The sequence below is a fragment of the Giraffa tippelskirchi genome, chromosome Y (assembly GCF_054371585.1).
Source record: "Giraffa tippelskirchi isolate mGirTip1 chromosome Y, T2T-mGirTip1v1.2.pri, whole genome shotgun sequence".
Taxonomy (NCBI): domain Eukaryota; kingdom Metazoa; phylum Chordata; class Mammalia; order Artiodactyla; family Giraffidae; genus Giraffa; species Giraffa tippelskirchi.
The window spans coordinates 7,685,797-7,700,022 of NC_137290.1; the positions used below are offsets into that span (position 1 = coordinate 7,685,797).

The window sequence follows — 14,226 nt, forward strand, 5'->3', positions numbered from 1 at the left end:
AGCTGGTGTGTTGGTGTTGAATTCTCTTTACCTTCTGTTCGTCTATAAAGATTGTGGTTTTTCTTTCAAATCTGAATGAAATCTTTGCTGGATAGAATGATCTTTTTTTTTTTTTTCCTTTTCATCATTTTTAAGTATAATCTGCCAGTCCGTTTTGGCTTGCATATTTTTCTTGAATGATCAGCTGTTAGCTTTTAGGACTTCCTTTATATGGCATGTACTTTGTTTCTACTGGTACTTTTAATATTTGTTCTTTGTGTTTACTTATCGTTCGTTTGGTTAATATGTCTCTTGGTGTGTTTCACCTTGGGTTTACCCTTTATGGAACTCTCTGCATTTCTTGGACTTAGATGGCTAGTTCCTCTCCCACATTAGGTAAGTTTTTCACTATAATCTCCTCAAATATTTTTCAAACTCTTTCAGTTCTTCTGGGATCCCTATAACTTGAATGTTGGTGCATTTAGTGATGTTGCAGAGGTCTCTGAGATTTTCCTCATTATTTCATTCTTTTTTCTTTATTGGGTTCTGCCTCCATTATTTTTACCATTCTGTCTTTCAGTTCCCTTACAGTTCTTCTGCCTCCTATATTCTGCTCTTGGTTCCCTCTAATGAAGGCATTGTTCATTGCTGCTTGTCTGTTGTTTCATTGCTGATTTTCTGTTGTTTAATTTTTCCAAGCCCTCGTTAAATAAGTGTTTCTTGTTTCTTCTTGATCTGTGATTTTAGTCTTTATCTGTGCCTCCATGTTACTTCCCAAACTTCAGATCATCTTTACTACCATTACTCTGAATTCTTTTTCAGGTAGACTGCCTGTTTCCTTTTCATTTGTTTGGTCTTTTGGGTTTTTCTCATGTTGCTTCATCTGCTGCGTGTTTCTCTGTCTTTTCATTTTGTTTGGTTTGCTGTGTTTGGGGTCCCCTTTCTGCAGGCTGGGAGGTCATAGTTCTTCTAATTGTAGAATCTGCCCCCATGGGTGTGGTTGGACCAGTGCTTTGTGACCAATACCTTCCTGGTTGGAGGGACTTGTGCCTGTGTTCCGGTGAATGGAGGTGGATCTTGTCTCTTTAGATAAGGGGCAGTGCTTTGTCCATAACTGTGTTTGGAGTGTTGTAGGCTTGGTTTCACTTTGGCCATCCTATCTGCAAACGGACAGTGTTTGTGTTCCTATTTTGCCTAAGTACTCATGTGGGATGTCTCACTGGAGCTTGCTGGCCTTTGGTTGGGGGTTTGGTGATAGTGTTGAGAGGTTCTCACCAGCTAATGTTCCATGGGGTTGGGAATTTTCTGGTGATTCACGGTCCTGTACTTGGGTTTTCCCATCTCAATTACTCAGGCCAGACACCAAAACCGTATAGGACAGAAGAGAAAGAGAAAGAAATGGGGGAAAAGGAAAAAAAATCACTTAAAACAACAGTGGACTGACTGAACACTAAGACAAATAGTGAAAGCACACTTACCAAGAACAACAAAGAAACACATAAAGAGAAAAGAGAGGGAAAAAAATAGAGCAAGTACAGGAACTAAAAAAGAAGAGACCAATCAGGCCAATAAACTCATATGTGAAAATATACAGTAAAAACTAAGGGAACAAAAATACAAGATCAAAAAGTTGAAAAAACTCAACATACCTAAAGGGTAGTATAAAAAGAGAGAACAAAACAGTAGTGGCAACTTGCTCCAGTATTCCTTCCTGGAAAGTTCCATGGACAGAAGAGCCTGGCAGGCTACAGTCCATGGCATTGCATATAGTCAACTTAGTGAATGAACAACAATGAACTACAGAGTACTGTAAAAATAGGACAAAATAAAAATAAAGTGAATTTACTTAAAAATAACATCTTTAAAAGGAAATAGTAATGTGTAATAGCAAAACTTTAAAAAAAATAAAAATAAAAAAGAACCACATTAGAATCATATGAAAACAGAAAAATATATAGACAGTGTTAGTAAGAAGAATATCCTTGTATTTCTTCTTTGATCTCTCCACACAGTGTGCTTCTGCCAATTTGCCTACTCAGAAAGTCCTGCAGTGTATCTAGGAAGGTCTCTGCACCTGTTGTGTGCAGTGTAGCGTCAGCTCAGACTCAGATCTTGCCTTACTCCAGCTTATACTTGTTCCCAAATCCACAATTGCCCCTAAAGTCTACAGTCTCAGGCTAATTATGGTGATTTAATCCCCCACATCTGCTGCTGCAGGAGTGAATTCCCTTCCTCCTCTTTGCTTACACAGCCGGCCCCTGGTTCTCTGCTTAGTTTGCAGCATGCCTCTGCTCGAAGACTGCCCTCCAGTATCTGTTTCTCACTCAAACTTAGGAGGGTGAAAGCAGCAACATATTAGGATGCACGTGCTCAACTGGACTGGGGAGAGTGAAGGGGACAGCACACACAGTTGTGTGTGTAGTGTCTGCTGTGGCCAGGAACTGCTGGAAGTCACCGTGGTCTGAGGCAAGTGGCTTGCTTCCCAGGAGAGTTGCCTGCAGGTTGTGGGTCTCTCAGGAGAGTTGAGCTCCTCAGGCTCTGAGGAAGGTATGGGCAGCAACTTGTGCTGGCTCACAACTTGGTGACAGCTACAACCACTGGGGTCAAGATTGTACACCTCTTGTTCTCCATCTCTGGCCCTGGCACACACTGGGCCTGGCAGTTGTCAGGTGGCTGTGGAGGTGATCGCTCCTCTAGGATCATAATCTGCAGTCCGTATAGTCTTACCTCTGTCACTCATTCTGGATTTAGTGTATCTATTTCTGGAGTCACACTCCACAGCTGAGGCTCTGCCACCTACTATATATACTCTTAAAGATCGGGTCCTGCATTTTGCAAGCACGTGGAGTTAGAACATTCCCATGGCAGTGATCTTTTGTCTCCGTGAGATGCTCAAGGTTTTCCCTGGATTCCATCAGCTGTGTCATACTGGCCTCCCAGAATATCATCACAACAGCCAACCTCAGTCCTCTGCCTGGGGTCTGAAGCCTGAGCTTGAGTACCCAGCCCAGGAGTGCAAGCCAGTTCTCTGCTGAGAAGTGTTATTCAGCAGTGATCTCTGTGGTTTTCTCCACTTTGCCTTCCAAGCACCTGTTTCTGTGCTGCCCTCTGAGGTTCTGAAGCTCCCCCTGTCCCCACCCTTGAGTGTACAGAAACTTTTCATCCTTCAGGACTCCCTCCCTCAGGTGCAGGTCATGTCCTGAAATTTTCTGTGTCTTCTTTTATCTTTCACCCTACCTCATTCTGAGGAGATTGGCTTGTCTCTCTGGAAGTCTGGGGTCTTCTGTCAGTGTTAAGAGATGTCTGGAGGAGTTGTTCCACATGCAGATGAGTTTTTGTGAAGAGATTATCTCTGTCATCTTGAAAGTTCCTCCATAGACTTTTAAAGTCCTTTCATGACATTTTGTCAGTCATCATTATAATCTTTTCTCTTGCCATTAAACACTTACTGTGTGTCAGCACTGTTCTTTGGTTGTGGTTTAAGTCGCTCAGTCATTGTCTACTCGGTGACTTTATGGACTGTAGCCCCCCAGGCAGGCTCCTCTGTCCATGGAATTCCCCAGGCAAGAATACTGCAGTGAGTTGCCATGCCCTCCTCCAGGGGATCTTTCCTACCCAAGGATCAGATCTGTGTCTTTGGCATTGGCAGGCAAATTCTTTACTTTTTGAGCCACCAAGGAAGCTTCCCATTACTAGTACAATTTTTTAAACCCATGTAGTAACTTACTTTGATAATATCCATCGCTCCCATTCTTTCTGGCCAAGCTGCACCTTGAAGGGTCCTTGTTCTCTGACCAAGGTTTTGAACATGGACCCCTGGCACTGAAAGTGCCGAGACCTAACCACAAAACTGGGAATTCTCAGTACATAATATTTTGTGTCCTAAATTTGATGAAAAAGTTTGAAACTCAGGGGATTGAAATGCTTAATCTTGGTGGAGGTAGAGTTTAATTTTATCTTCTGGCTCCCGAGTCTGAACTTACACTGTCTAAAGCTATACCATGCTATATGTTGCTTTTCATAGGTATCTTGTAAACCTTTGTTAACTATGTTGTGTTACATTGTTTTTTGTAACAATATATACTTAGGGAATAGTTATATAGCCTATAACTTTTATAGACTTAGGGAATAGCAGTTTTTAAAAGTAATTTCTGGTTGTAATTTATAACACTTTTGATGAGCAAAAATTGATTATGCAACCTTGTAGTATTATCAAATGCATGAATGCATTGCAGATTCTGAGGTATCTTTCCTGCTATAGGTCAGCATTTCTGTAATTGAAATGTGTTTTACAGTTGATACCGTCTTGTAATCATTTCTGTTCAGAAAGTATACATGATATACTTTATCACAACCCTCAGTATTCAGAAACTTCACTTTGTATCTCTTCACTGAAAAATAGCTATGGCTGCTGCTACTTGTCAGTACTACTGAAGGTAGAAGAGATTGCTGTTGGAAGAGTTCAAAGAAGTTAAAAAGCAGTAAGAGCCTGGTTTCATTGTCTCATAGTTCAGTCATATGATACATTGTATCATATGATACAATGATAATACATTGTCTTTTTATTACAAAATTTCCAGTTTTGAATGGAAGCTGCTTAACTTTAGCAAAAATGAAATGATGACTTAGGCAAAAAATACAGTGTTAGCATTAATGTTTATGACTTCATTGACATGAAAGGAAGTTCTACAAATGATAATTAAGGGGTATTTCTTTATGAACATTTTTGTCAGGATAACATCATTTTTAAACATGGATATTGAATGGCTTTGAGCAGAAAGGGCAGCCAGAGTAGGACCCTGAATGAGATGTGAAAAAGTTTTAATGTTCTAAATGAATTTCTTTAGGTTGTTTATTTTTCACACACTCAACTCCCAATATGTATTATAAAATTTTAAATGTTGACAAGTTTATATCAATTTACTTAGCAGAAGTTTTTCTTAATGGTGCATAAAGTCACAGTTCATCTAATATTTGACAGTATCTGTAGGGTCCATGACATCCAGTATAATACTAGTAAATGGTTTTGTTGTAGGAAGGGGGGCCCCCCTCCAGGGCCCCAAGAGTAGACTCTTGTCTAACACTAGGAAAAGAAACGTCCGAGGAGACATGTGCTGACAAAGCAAGAGACTTTATTGGAAAAGGGCACCTGGGCAGAGAGCATCAGGGCAAGGGAACCCAGGAGAACTGCTTTGCACATGGTTCACAGCCTCAGGTTTTTGGTGATGGGATACGTTTCCGGGTTGTCTCTGGCCAATCATTTTGACTCACAGGCCTTCCTGGTGGCACATGCATTGCTCAGCCAAGATGGGTGCTTTCAGGAGGGATTCTGGAAGGTGGTCGGACACTTGATGTCTTCTTTTGACCTTTCATGAACCCTTCTGGTTGGTGGTGAGTTACTAGTTATGCATTCCTTACCAGGACCTCTTGTCATAAAATAACTCATGCAGATGGTCACTAGGGTGCCTGACCAGAGTGGGCGGTTTCACTCCCCTAACAACTCCCCCATGAGAGGCTTCATACTCAAGATACTTCTTGAGAATTGGGGCAGAGGTCTGTTTATTCCATAACTTGTTCCTGCTGTGCATGGACATAGTCCTCCCTGCTGCTGCTAAGTCACTTCAGTCGTGTCCGACTCTGTGCAACCCCATACACGGCACCAGGCTCTGCCGTCCCTGGGATTCTCCAGGCAAGAATACTGGAATGGGTTACCATTTCCTTCTCCATTGCGTGAAAGGGAAAAGTGAAAGTGAAGTTGCTCGGTCGTGTCGGACTCTTAGCGACCCCATGGACTGTAGCCTACCAGGCTCCTCTGTCCATGGGATTTTCTAGGCAAGAGTACTGGAGTGGGGTGCCATTTCCTTCTCCTTAGTCCTCCCTAGTAGAGCACAATCTCTACTTGATCTAGATTGAGGTGTTCTGTGTCTGAAACCAGCTTCCACACTTGTAGTAACATCATTTTGGCTTGGAACTGCTGGAGTCTACTGGAGATAAGCTTTGTAAGGAGTTGGAGTATACAGGTACCAAATAGGAGGCCTAATAAGATAGTAATCAGTGGACCTAGAAATTGCAGGAGCCAAAAAGGGAAAGGAGAACTCCACACACCTGTTGAACTCAAATCTTGGATCTTTGTGGCCTGTTTCAAAGCCCATTGATCTCTTGCTTGGCCCTGCCAAGACTGGTTATAACAGACAGCATTATTCCTTTAGGTAGAGGCAAGTGCCCCCCTGCCCTGCAGTCAGTAAATCTAGGGCCCAACTATTTTGTAGGACCATTGTGGCTGGGGAGTCTTAACTGGGATTGTAGGTGTTGGAGGACCCTCACAATTTTTTCTATGAATACAGCCATGCCAGTAGAAAGTTGCTGAAATTTATTTAAATAAGTTCTCTCAGGCAGCTCCTGTCAAACCAGCAGTCAGTCCTAATGCCAGGAAAAGGAGGGCTAAGTACTGCCTCACCACATATCCTTTGGTGGGTATGTACTGATAAAGGCAAGGAGGTATTACTACTTCAGACCAGATCTTCCTGGGGGATGACATACCCTAGGGAGCAACTTTCTGACCAAAAAGGTGGCAGGGATAAATCAGCTTTATCCCCACATGTGAAGGAGACATCATGACAGGGTTCAGGTTGGCAACAAAATGGGTTGACCAAAGGGGAACAGGATTTCTATCTGCCTTGCAACTGAAACATGGCATAATGAAAAAGGGGCAGTCCTTTAGCTGCTGGGAGGACAGTGTCACTCCACTTATTGCAAAAATGGCAACAGTGAGGCATTTAGGAAGCGATGCAATTGTTGTGAGACATTCTGGAATTTGTTCTCAAGGTAGAAAGTATTTTGTTTAGGTTCCCACCATAGGGTTAGGTTTCCAGGGGTGGAAACCCCCTACAAGGGAGTAACATGGGTCAGAGTTGCCTGATTTAGAAACCAAGATGAACGGGTGTGGTTTTTGGGTCATCCAGAACATGATTTTTGAGACTGATTAGTAGTATCCAAGGAGAGCCTCATGTTCTGGGATAGGTATAGCTTCTCAGTTCTGCTGGAACTTCTAGTTCCCAGACTTTTCTTTTATCCAAAAGGCCATGCCACGACCAGTTGGGGTGCACTGGGTGACAGCATGTAGGCTGGCTGGAAAGGTGGGCTGTTGATACCCTGGGATAGGTTGGATATACCCCCAACTTCTGCAGCTAATGCAGATCCAGCAAGGTTGGTTAGTTTGAGTTGAGAAGCAGTGCAGTTTGCAAGCATATATGCGTCATTTACGGGGAGATTAATAGTTGTACAGGGAGACATGATCCAGAAGAGAAGGAGCATCATAGGATGCATTTTACTTATCTGAGGGAGATTTGATGGGGTTCCACCTGAACAAGAGTCTTGTCTTCAGTAGGTTCACAGGAATAGTTGTCTCCTGGTTTTGGAGTCTCAGTCCCCATCTCTCTGTCCTATAGGCTGTAGGGTTTTATTCTAGAATTGTGGACCCGGGCGGGTAGACTCTTCACTTTTACAGCAGTTGAGGTTACTAGGACCACCTGATACGGCCTTGTCCCATTTCTTGGACAGCTGGCTTAGACTCCCTTTCTCTTGCCAGGTCTCTACTAACACTTGGTCCCCCAGCCCTACTTACGGATTTTTCAAGTTCTCTTGTGTTCTCCATATTGTCAAGGTTCTTGTTGAAATGTTCCTAGGTCAATTATGTGTTTTAGGAGTGCATTCTTGTCCTCATCAAGAAATAAATCAGAAGTTAAGAATGCGTATCCATACATCATTTCATAGGGGTCTAATAACGGTGGCTGTTTGGGGGCCACCTGTACCATCATGAGCGCTATGGGTGACATATGTATCTATTTATTTTGTGCTTCTTGACATAGTTTGGTTAGAGCCTTTTTAAGGGTCTGGTTGGCTCTCCACCTTCCCTGAGGCTTGAGGGCGCCAGATGAATGGAGACCATATTTGATTCCTAAGCATGTGGCCAAGTGCTGGGATATTGTGGCTGTAAATCATGGCCTGTTGTTGCTCTGAAGTAATTGGGGCAGCCCAAACCTAGGCACTGTCTCCTTCAGCAGAGCTTTATAGACTTCTGTGGCTCTCTCTGTCCTTGTAAGGAATGCTTCAATACATCTTATGAATATGTCAGCAAAGACTAGCAAATAAGAGAACCCTTGGATCTTTGGCATGGCTATAAAGTCCACTTGCCAGTCCTCTCCTGGGTGTGATCCCTGATGTTGGACCGGTTTAATTAGAGGAGGGGGCAAGGGGGTCTGAGTTTTAGATTATTTCTTAGACAGGTATCACAATTCTGTGTGACCTGTTGAACAACCTTAACCTACTGGGGGTGGTAGAGAATGGACTTGAGCAAGGTTTCCAGATTATCTCTTCTAAAATGGGTGCTTTTATGTAAAGAGTTGGTAGTTTTCCAAACCTGAGAGTCAGGGAGTATTAGGGAGTCAAGGAGAGTTAGAGAGTCCTGATCAATCTGGAACCACTCATGTCTCCCAGCCCTGCTTGGCATATCACAAATGTTCCTCTGGGATATAATTTGGAGTCAGGGTTTCCTTGGGGGGAGAAAAGGAAAAAAAAGGGATAGTTTTCCTAGAGTCTTGTTTTGCCTCTTGATCAGCTTTCCTATTTCCCTGGGCTTCCATTTCTTGTCCCTTTTGGTGATCTTTGTAGTGGATGACAGCTAATTTAGCAGAAAGTTTGCCTCCAGGAGCCTGGGAATGAGCTCTCTGTGTTTAATAGGAGAGCTTCAAGCACTGGGCATCTCTCTTTCCTTCCAAATTGCTGCATGGGCATGCAGAATGTACTTAGAGTCTGTATGTACATTAATTCTCTTTTCCTTCCCCTAATTCCAAGGCTCTTGGTGAGGGCAAAAAGTTCATCTTTCTGGGCTGAGTGCCTGGGAGAAGAGACCCGCTTTTCCCTAGTTTCTTCTAGGCTCACTACAGCATATCCTGCTTTCCTCTCTCCTTTTTCTGCAAAACTGCTGACATTTGTGTTCCATTCTTCCTTTGGGTTAGATAAGGGTGTTTCTTATAGGTCAGGGCAAGAAGAGTATAACTCACCTATGACTTACATGTGTTGGTGATCAAAGGGGAAGTATGGGGATCTGGCTTTAAGGTGGTTGTATTTAAAATCTGACACCCCCTTAATTTCATTTCTGGCATGTCAAGGAGGCGGGCTTGTTATTGGGTGATCTCTCCCTTTTAGTTTCCAACATGCTTGCACCTGATGAGGCATGTACACTGTGGTGGGCTGACCCAGGTCAGCTTAGATGCCTCTTTAACCGTAAAAGTGGTGGCTGGTACTGCCCGGAGGCAAGTGGGCCACCGTCAGGCCACCTCATCTAGTTGTTTTGAGAGGTAAGCTATGGGTTGTAATTCAGACCCCATCATTTGCCCTAACATCCCAAGAGCAGTTCCTACCTTTTCAGAGACATACAGCCTGAAAGGCTTTTCCAGGTTTGGGAGACCTAAAGCTGGGACTGTAGTGATAGACTCTTTCAGGGCATTAAAGGCAACCTTTCAGGTCTCATTCTAGTCAAGTGGCTCCTCCTCTTTCCCTCTTAACTTTTCATATATGGGTCAAGCCAGATTCCCATAAACAGGGATCCAGACCTGCAAAAACCAATCATTCCTAAAAATCCCCTAAACTGTTTTCTCGTTTGGAGGTACTGGGTATTTAAGGTGAGGGATTTCCTCTGGAGGTCGAACATTCTTTTCCCTTCTGTAATTATAAATCCAAGGTATCTTAATGTGGGTTAAATTAATCTGAGCTTATTTGGGGGATATTGGATAACTTTTTCATAGAGGAAATTTAAAGTATTGATAGTATCCATTTGAGAGCTAGTAAAATCTGGGCTAGGCTATGAGCAAGTCATCCACAGAGTGTATTAGATTGCTGTTCATAAGGTTGATTTCCTTAGTTCTGTCCCCAAGGAAGTCCTGAAAACATGAGGGCTGTCCCTAAACCCTTGTGAGAGTCGAGTCCAGCGAAGTTGTATGGCTTGCTTTATTCTCAGGTCCCGCCACTCAAAGGCAAAGAGTTTTTGGCATTTAGGATGAAGAGAAATGCAAAAGAAAGCATCCTTAAGGCCCAAGACTGAGAAGTACTTAGCATTTCCTGGGGCTTGGGATAAGAGGGTGTACAGGTTTGGGACTACGGGATGGATGGGAACCACAGCCTCATTAACAGCTCTTAGATCCTGGACAAATCTAAAAGATCTATTGGGTTTCTTAACAGGCAGTTGGGGTATTGTAGGGAGACTCACAGGTGATGAGAATTCCAATAGCCTGGAATTTGTTAATTAATGGTCTAAGACACTTGAGAACTTCTGGTTTTAAGGAATAATTGTCTTTTCCAGGGTTAGGGAGCATTTGGCCTCAGAAGAGTCTTCACTGGAAGAACATTTGTGGCTAGCCATGGCTGGAAACATCCCACATCTGAGGATTAACCTCATCTAAGAAAGGGATAGACTTCTCCTTTTCTACATCTGATTGCAAACATTCAGACACCAGGCAAAGGAAATTAATGATTTCTGGCTATCGGCAAGTCACTCTGGTCTGGAGGTGGCAAAGAAGTTCTCTCCCCAGTAGGAGAGCAGGCAACCAGGGATGTAAAAGAAGGGATGGGTCCCTTACCTGTTGCCCACCTTATATAATGGAGGAGGTTAGTAAAATTTCGGCTTCGGGGTTTTCCATCTACCATTTTAGTCAGGGAGTCTAAAGTTCCTAATCAGAAAGGAAGAACAGAGGAGACAGCCCCGTGTCCAAAAGAAAGTTCACATCCTTACTTTCTGTTTCTAGAGTCACCCAATGGTTAAGAGGAATGATCTGGATCTCACCATCCATGGGGGTTTCTCAAGCCCCTGGCCATACTCAGTCTTGGTCACCCAGGACTGACACAGAGGGGGCAGGTGGAGGTGTCTCCTTATGCCTTTCCATAGGGCGGTATGGACACTGCCCTTTCCAATGCCCATCCTCTCTCCTGTAGGCACAGTGAGTGCATCTCAGCCATGGTGGATTTCTAAGATCCTTTTTTCTTCCTTGCTCTCCCTGTGACTCTCTCATAGTGGCAGGATGAATCAAGGCCAGGATTTTAGCCTATTGTCAGACCAAGTCTTGGGTCTGCCTCTCTATTCTTCTATCCTTTTGGGCTTCCTTTTGCTCCCTCTTGGCTTCTTCATCCCCGATCCATGTTAAAAAAAAACACCCTATTTGCCTCCACCACCATGTCAGAGATTGGGGTCTCTAGTTCTTTTCCTGGTTTTTACAATTTTCTCTTTATGTCTGGAGCTGCCTGAGTTATGAAGAAATGGGCCAACTGGTCTCTTCCTTCACACTTTGTAGATCTGCCTGGGTTAAGTTTTTAAAGTCTTCTTTGAGTCTTCCTAAAAAGCTGGATTTTCGTTCTTTCCCTGTGTAACCTTTTTTACCTTATTATAATTAATGATTTTCCAGACACCTGGGATCATTGTAGGCAAGTTGTGAGGTGTCTTAGGAATTCCTTTCCTGCCCTTGTATTAGAATCCCATTCTGACTCAGGGGATTGCATCTTCTGCAGGGGCCAGACTGACATCCACCTGCTGTCTTTCATCAGCCACTTTTATAGCCTGATTTAGGATTCTGTTTTTTTTCTCATCCTTACAACACTGGGTGAGGATGACCATGATATCCCTCCCAGTGGGCTAAATGTGACCCAGTGGGGTGTCTAAAGGGAAGCTAGGCTTATTTCCCATGTCAACAGTGGTATAGTTCATGACTCATCCCCAGGGGATCAGTACTGGGGTGGATGCCCCTATATCTGACTCGAGAGAGATTGTAAGCTCTCTTCTGGTCCCAGATTGCCTGATTGTATATGTGCCAAAGGAACTATTCAGTGGTAAGCACAATCAGCGGGGTTGTAGGACATATGTCTAGGGTGTTAATTTTCACCCAAGACCAGGTGCAACTGTACTGAATCCCATCAGCCACTTCATGTGGAAACATTCAGCCAAATGCACAATCAAAGGGTTGAATTTAAAGAAACAGTGCACCCGATGGAGGGCTTCTAATGCCCTATTTTCTCCCCAAGAGCAGAAAGCACAATTGATGGAGAGGAAAGAGTGTAGCCTCTCAGAAGATCTCTTAATAAGACTGAGAACTCATATCATTGAAACACAGACCTTGTCCACCTAGCATGTAAATAAGGTAGATTTACCAGGGCTTGTTGTAGGTTAGACTTTATGCTGCCATGGACAAAAGTGAATCCCAGTGTGCAGTGGCCTACCCAGCCGATTGGTAACCAAGGCCAAAAGGTTAGGCCCACAAAGCCATTGGGTTCTGTTGGGTGCCATCCAGTGGATTCCAGGGTTGTTTTTCCAATCAGATCCTGGCCAGTGGATGGACTGGCTGGGGTGGTATGTGACCTTGAAAGTTTGTTTACATTGTTCATGGGATAGATACCCCATATGTTTTAGTTCTTTTGGGGGTAATGGATGGTCACCAAACCCTGCCTGTGTTCTTTTTGTTCCCAGCATATAGGGGCAGGAATAATTAATTGACCATTTTCAGGGGTCATCCAGAAATATTCATCGCAAACTTGGTAGAATTGTTCAACGTACCTAGAGGCCTGTCCTCCCTTGCCAGTCAGGGAGCTTTTTTCCTTTTTGTTCTTTAAATACGAGGTATAGGCTTTTGTTAACTTTTGTGAAACTGGTGTTTACATCATATGTAACCCCATGACCCAAGTCTATTGATTGTAGGTCTGGCTTACACCAGCAGAGCAAGGAGAGATTATGATTTTTTTTTTAGTTTATTTATTTTAATTGGAGGCTAATTACTTTACAGTATTGTAGTGGTTTTGCTGTACATTCACATGTATCAGCCATGAGCATACATGTGTTCCCCATCCTGAGCCCCACTTCCACGTCCCTCCTCATCCCATCCCTTTGGGTCATCCCTGTGCACCAACCCTAGGCACCCTGTCTGATGCATCAAACCAGGAATGGCGATCTGTTTCACACAGGATAATGTACAGGTTTCAGTGCTGTTCTCTCAAATCATCCCACCCTCGCCTTTTCCCACACAGTCCAAAAGACTGTTCTATACATCTGTCTCTTTTGTTGTCTCGCATATAGGGTCATCGTTACTATCTTTCTAAATTTCATATGTATGCCTTAGTATACTGTATTGGTGTTTTTCTTTTTTGCTTACTTCATTCTGTATAATGGGCTCCAGTTTCATCCACCACAATAGGACTGATTCAAATGTGTTCTTTTTAATGGCTGAGTATATTCCACTGTGTATATGTACCACAGCTGCTTTATCTATTTGTCTGATGATGAACATCTAGGTTGCTTCCATGTCCTGGCTATTGTGAACAGTGGTGTGATGAACATTGGGGTACACGTGTCTCTTTCAATTCTGGTTTCCTTGGTGTGTATGCCCAGTTGTGGGACTGCTATTTCCAGTTTTTTGAGGAATCTCCACACTGTTCTCCATAGTGACTGTACTAGTTTGCATTCCGACCAACAGTGTAAGAGGGTTCCTTTTTCTCCACATCCTCTTCAGCATTTATGGTTTGTAGACTTTTGGATAGCAGCTACTCTGACTGGTGTGAGATGGTACCTCATTGTCGTTCTGATTTGCCTTTCTCTGATAATGAGTGATGTTGAGCATCTTTTCATGTGTTTGTTAGCCACCTGTATGTCTTCTTTGGAGAAATGTGTGTTTAGTCCTTTGGCCTGTTATTGATTGGGTCGTGTATTTTTCTGGAATTAAGCTGCAGGAGTTGCTTGGATATTTTTGAGATTAATTCTTGGTCATTTGCTTCCTGTGCTGTTATTTTCTCCCATTCTGAAGGCTGTCTTTTCACTTTGCTTATTGTTTCCTTTGGTGTGCAAAAGCTTTTAAATTTAATTAGGTCCCATTTGTTTACTTTTGCTTTTATTTCCACTACCCAGGGAGGTGAATCATAGAGGATCCTGCTGTGGTTTATGTCAGAGAGTGTTTTGCCTATGTTTACCTCTAGCAGTTTTATAGTTTCTGGTCTTACGTTTAGATCTTTAATCCATTTTGAGTTTATTTTTGTGTATGGTGTTAGAAAGTGTTCTAGTTTCATTCTCTTATAAGTGGTTGACCAGTTTTCCCAGCACCACTTGTTAAAGAGATAGTCTTTTTTCCTTTGTATATTCTTTCCTTCTTTATCAAAGATAAAGTGAGTATAGGTGCGTGGATGTATCTCTTGGTTTTCAATTATGTTCCATTGATC

The 14,226-nt window shown here is 43.0% G+C and overlaps 1 protein-coding gene across 26 annotated transcripts in view; it reads left to right on the plus strand.

The window, feature by feature from the left end:
- LOC145537626 (zinc finger X-chromosomal protein-like) overlaps window positions 1-14,226 on the plus strand; it is a 75,184-nt gene that overhangs the window by 23,940 nt on the left and 37,018 nt on the right. Inside the window, exon 3 of one of the 26 annotated variants that reach the window (XM_081568383.1) lies at window positions 10,340-10,644. The exons of the other annotated variants lie outside the window; for them this stretch is intronic. The gene's annotated coding sequence lies outside the window, so the exon portion shown is untranslated. The remainder of the gene's footprint in view (window positions 1-10,339; window positions 10,645-14,226) is intronic. 26 annotated transcript variants of the gene reach the window in all.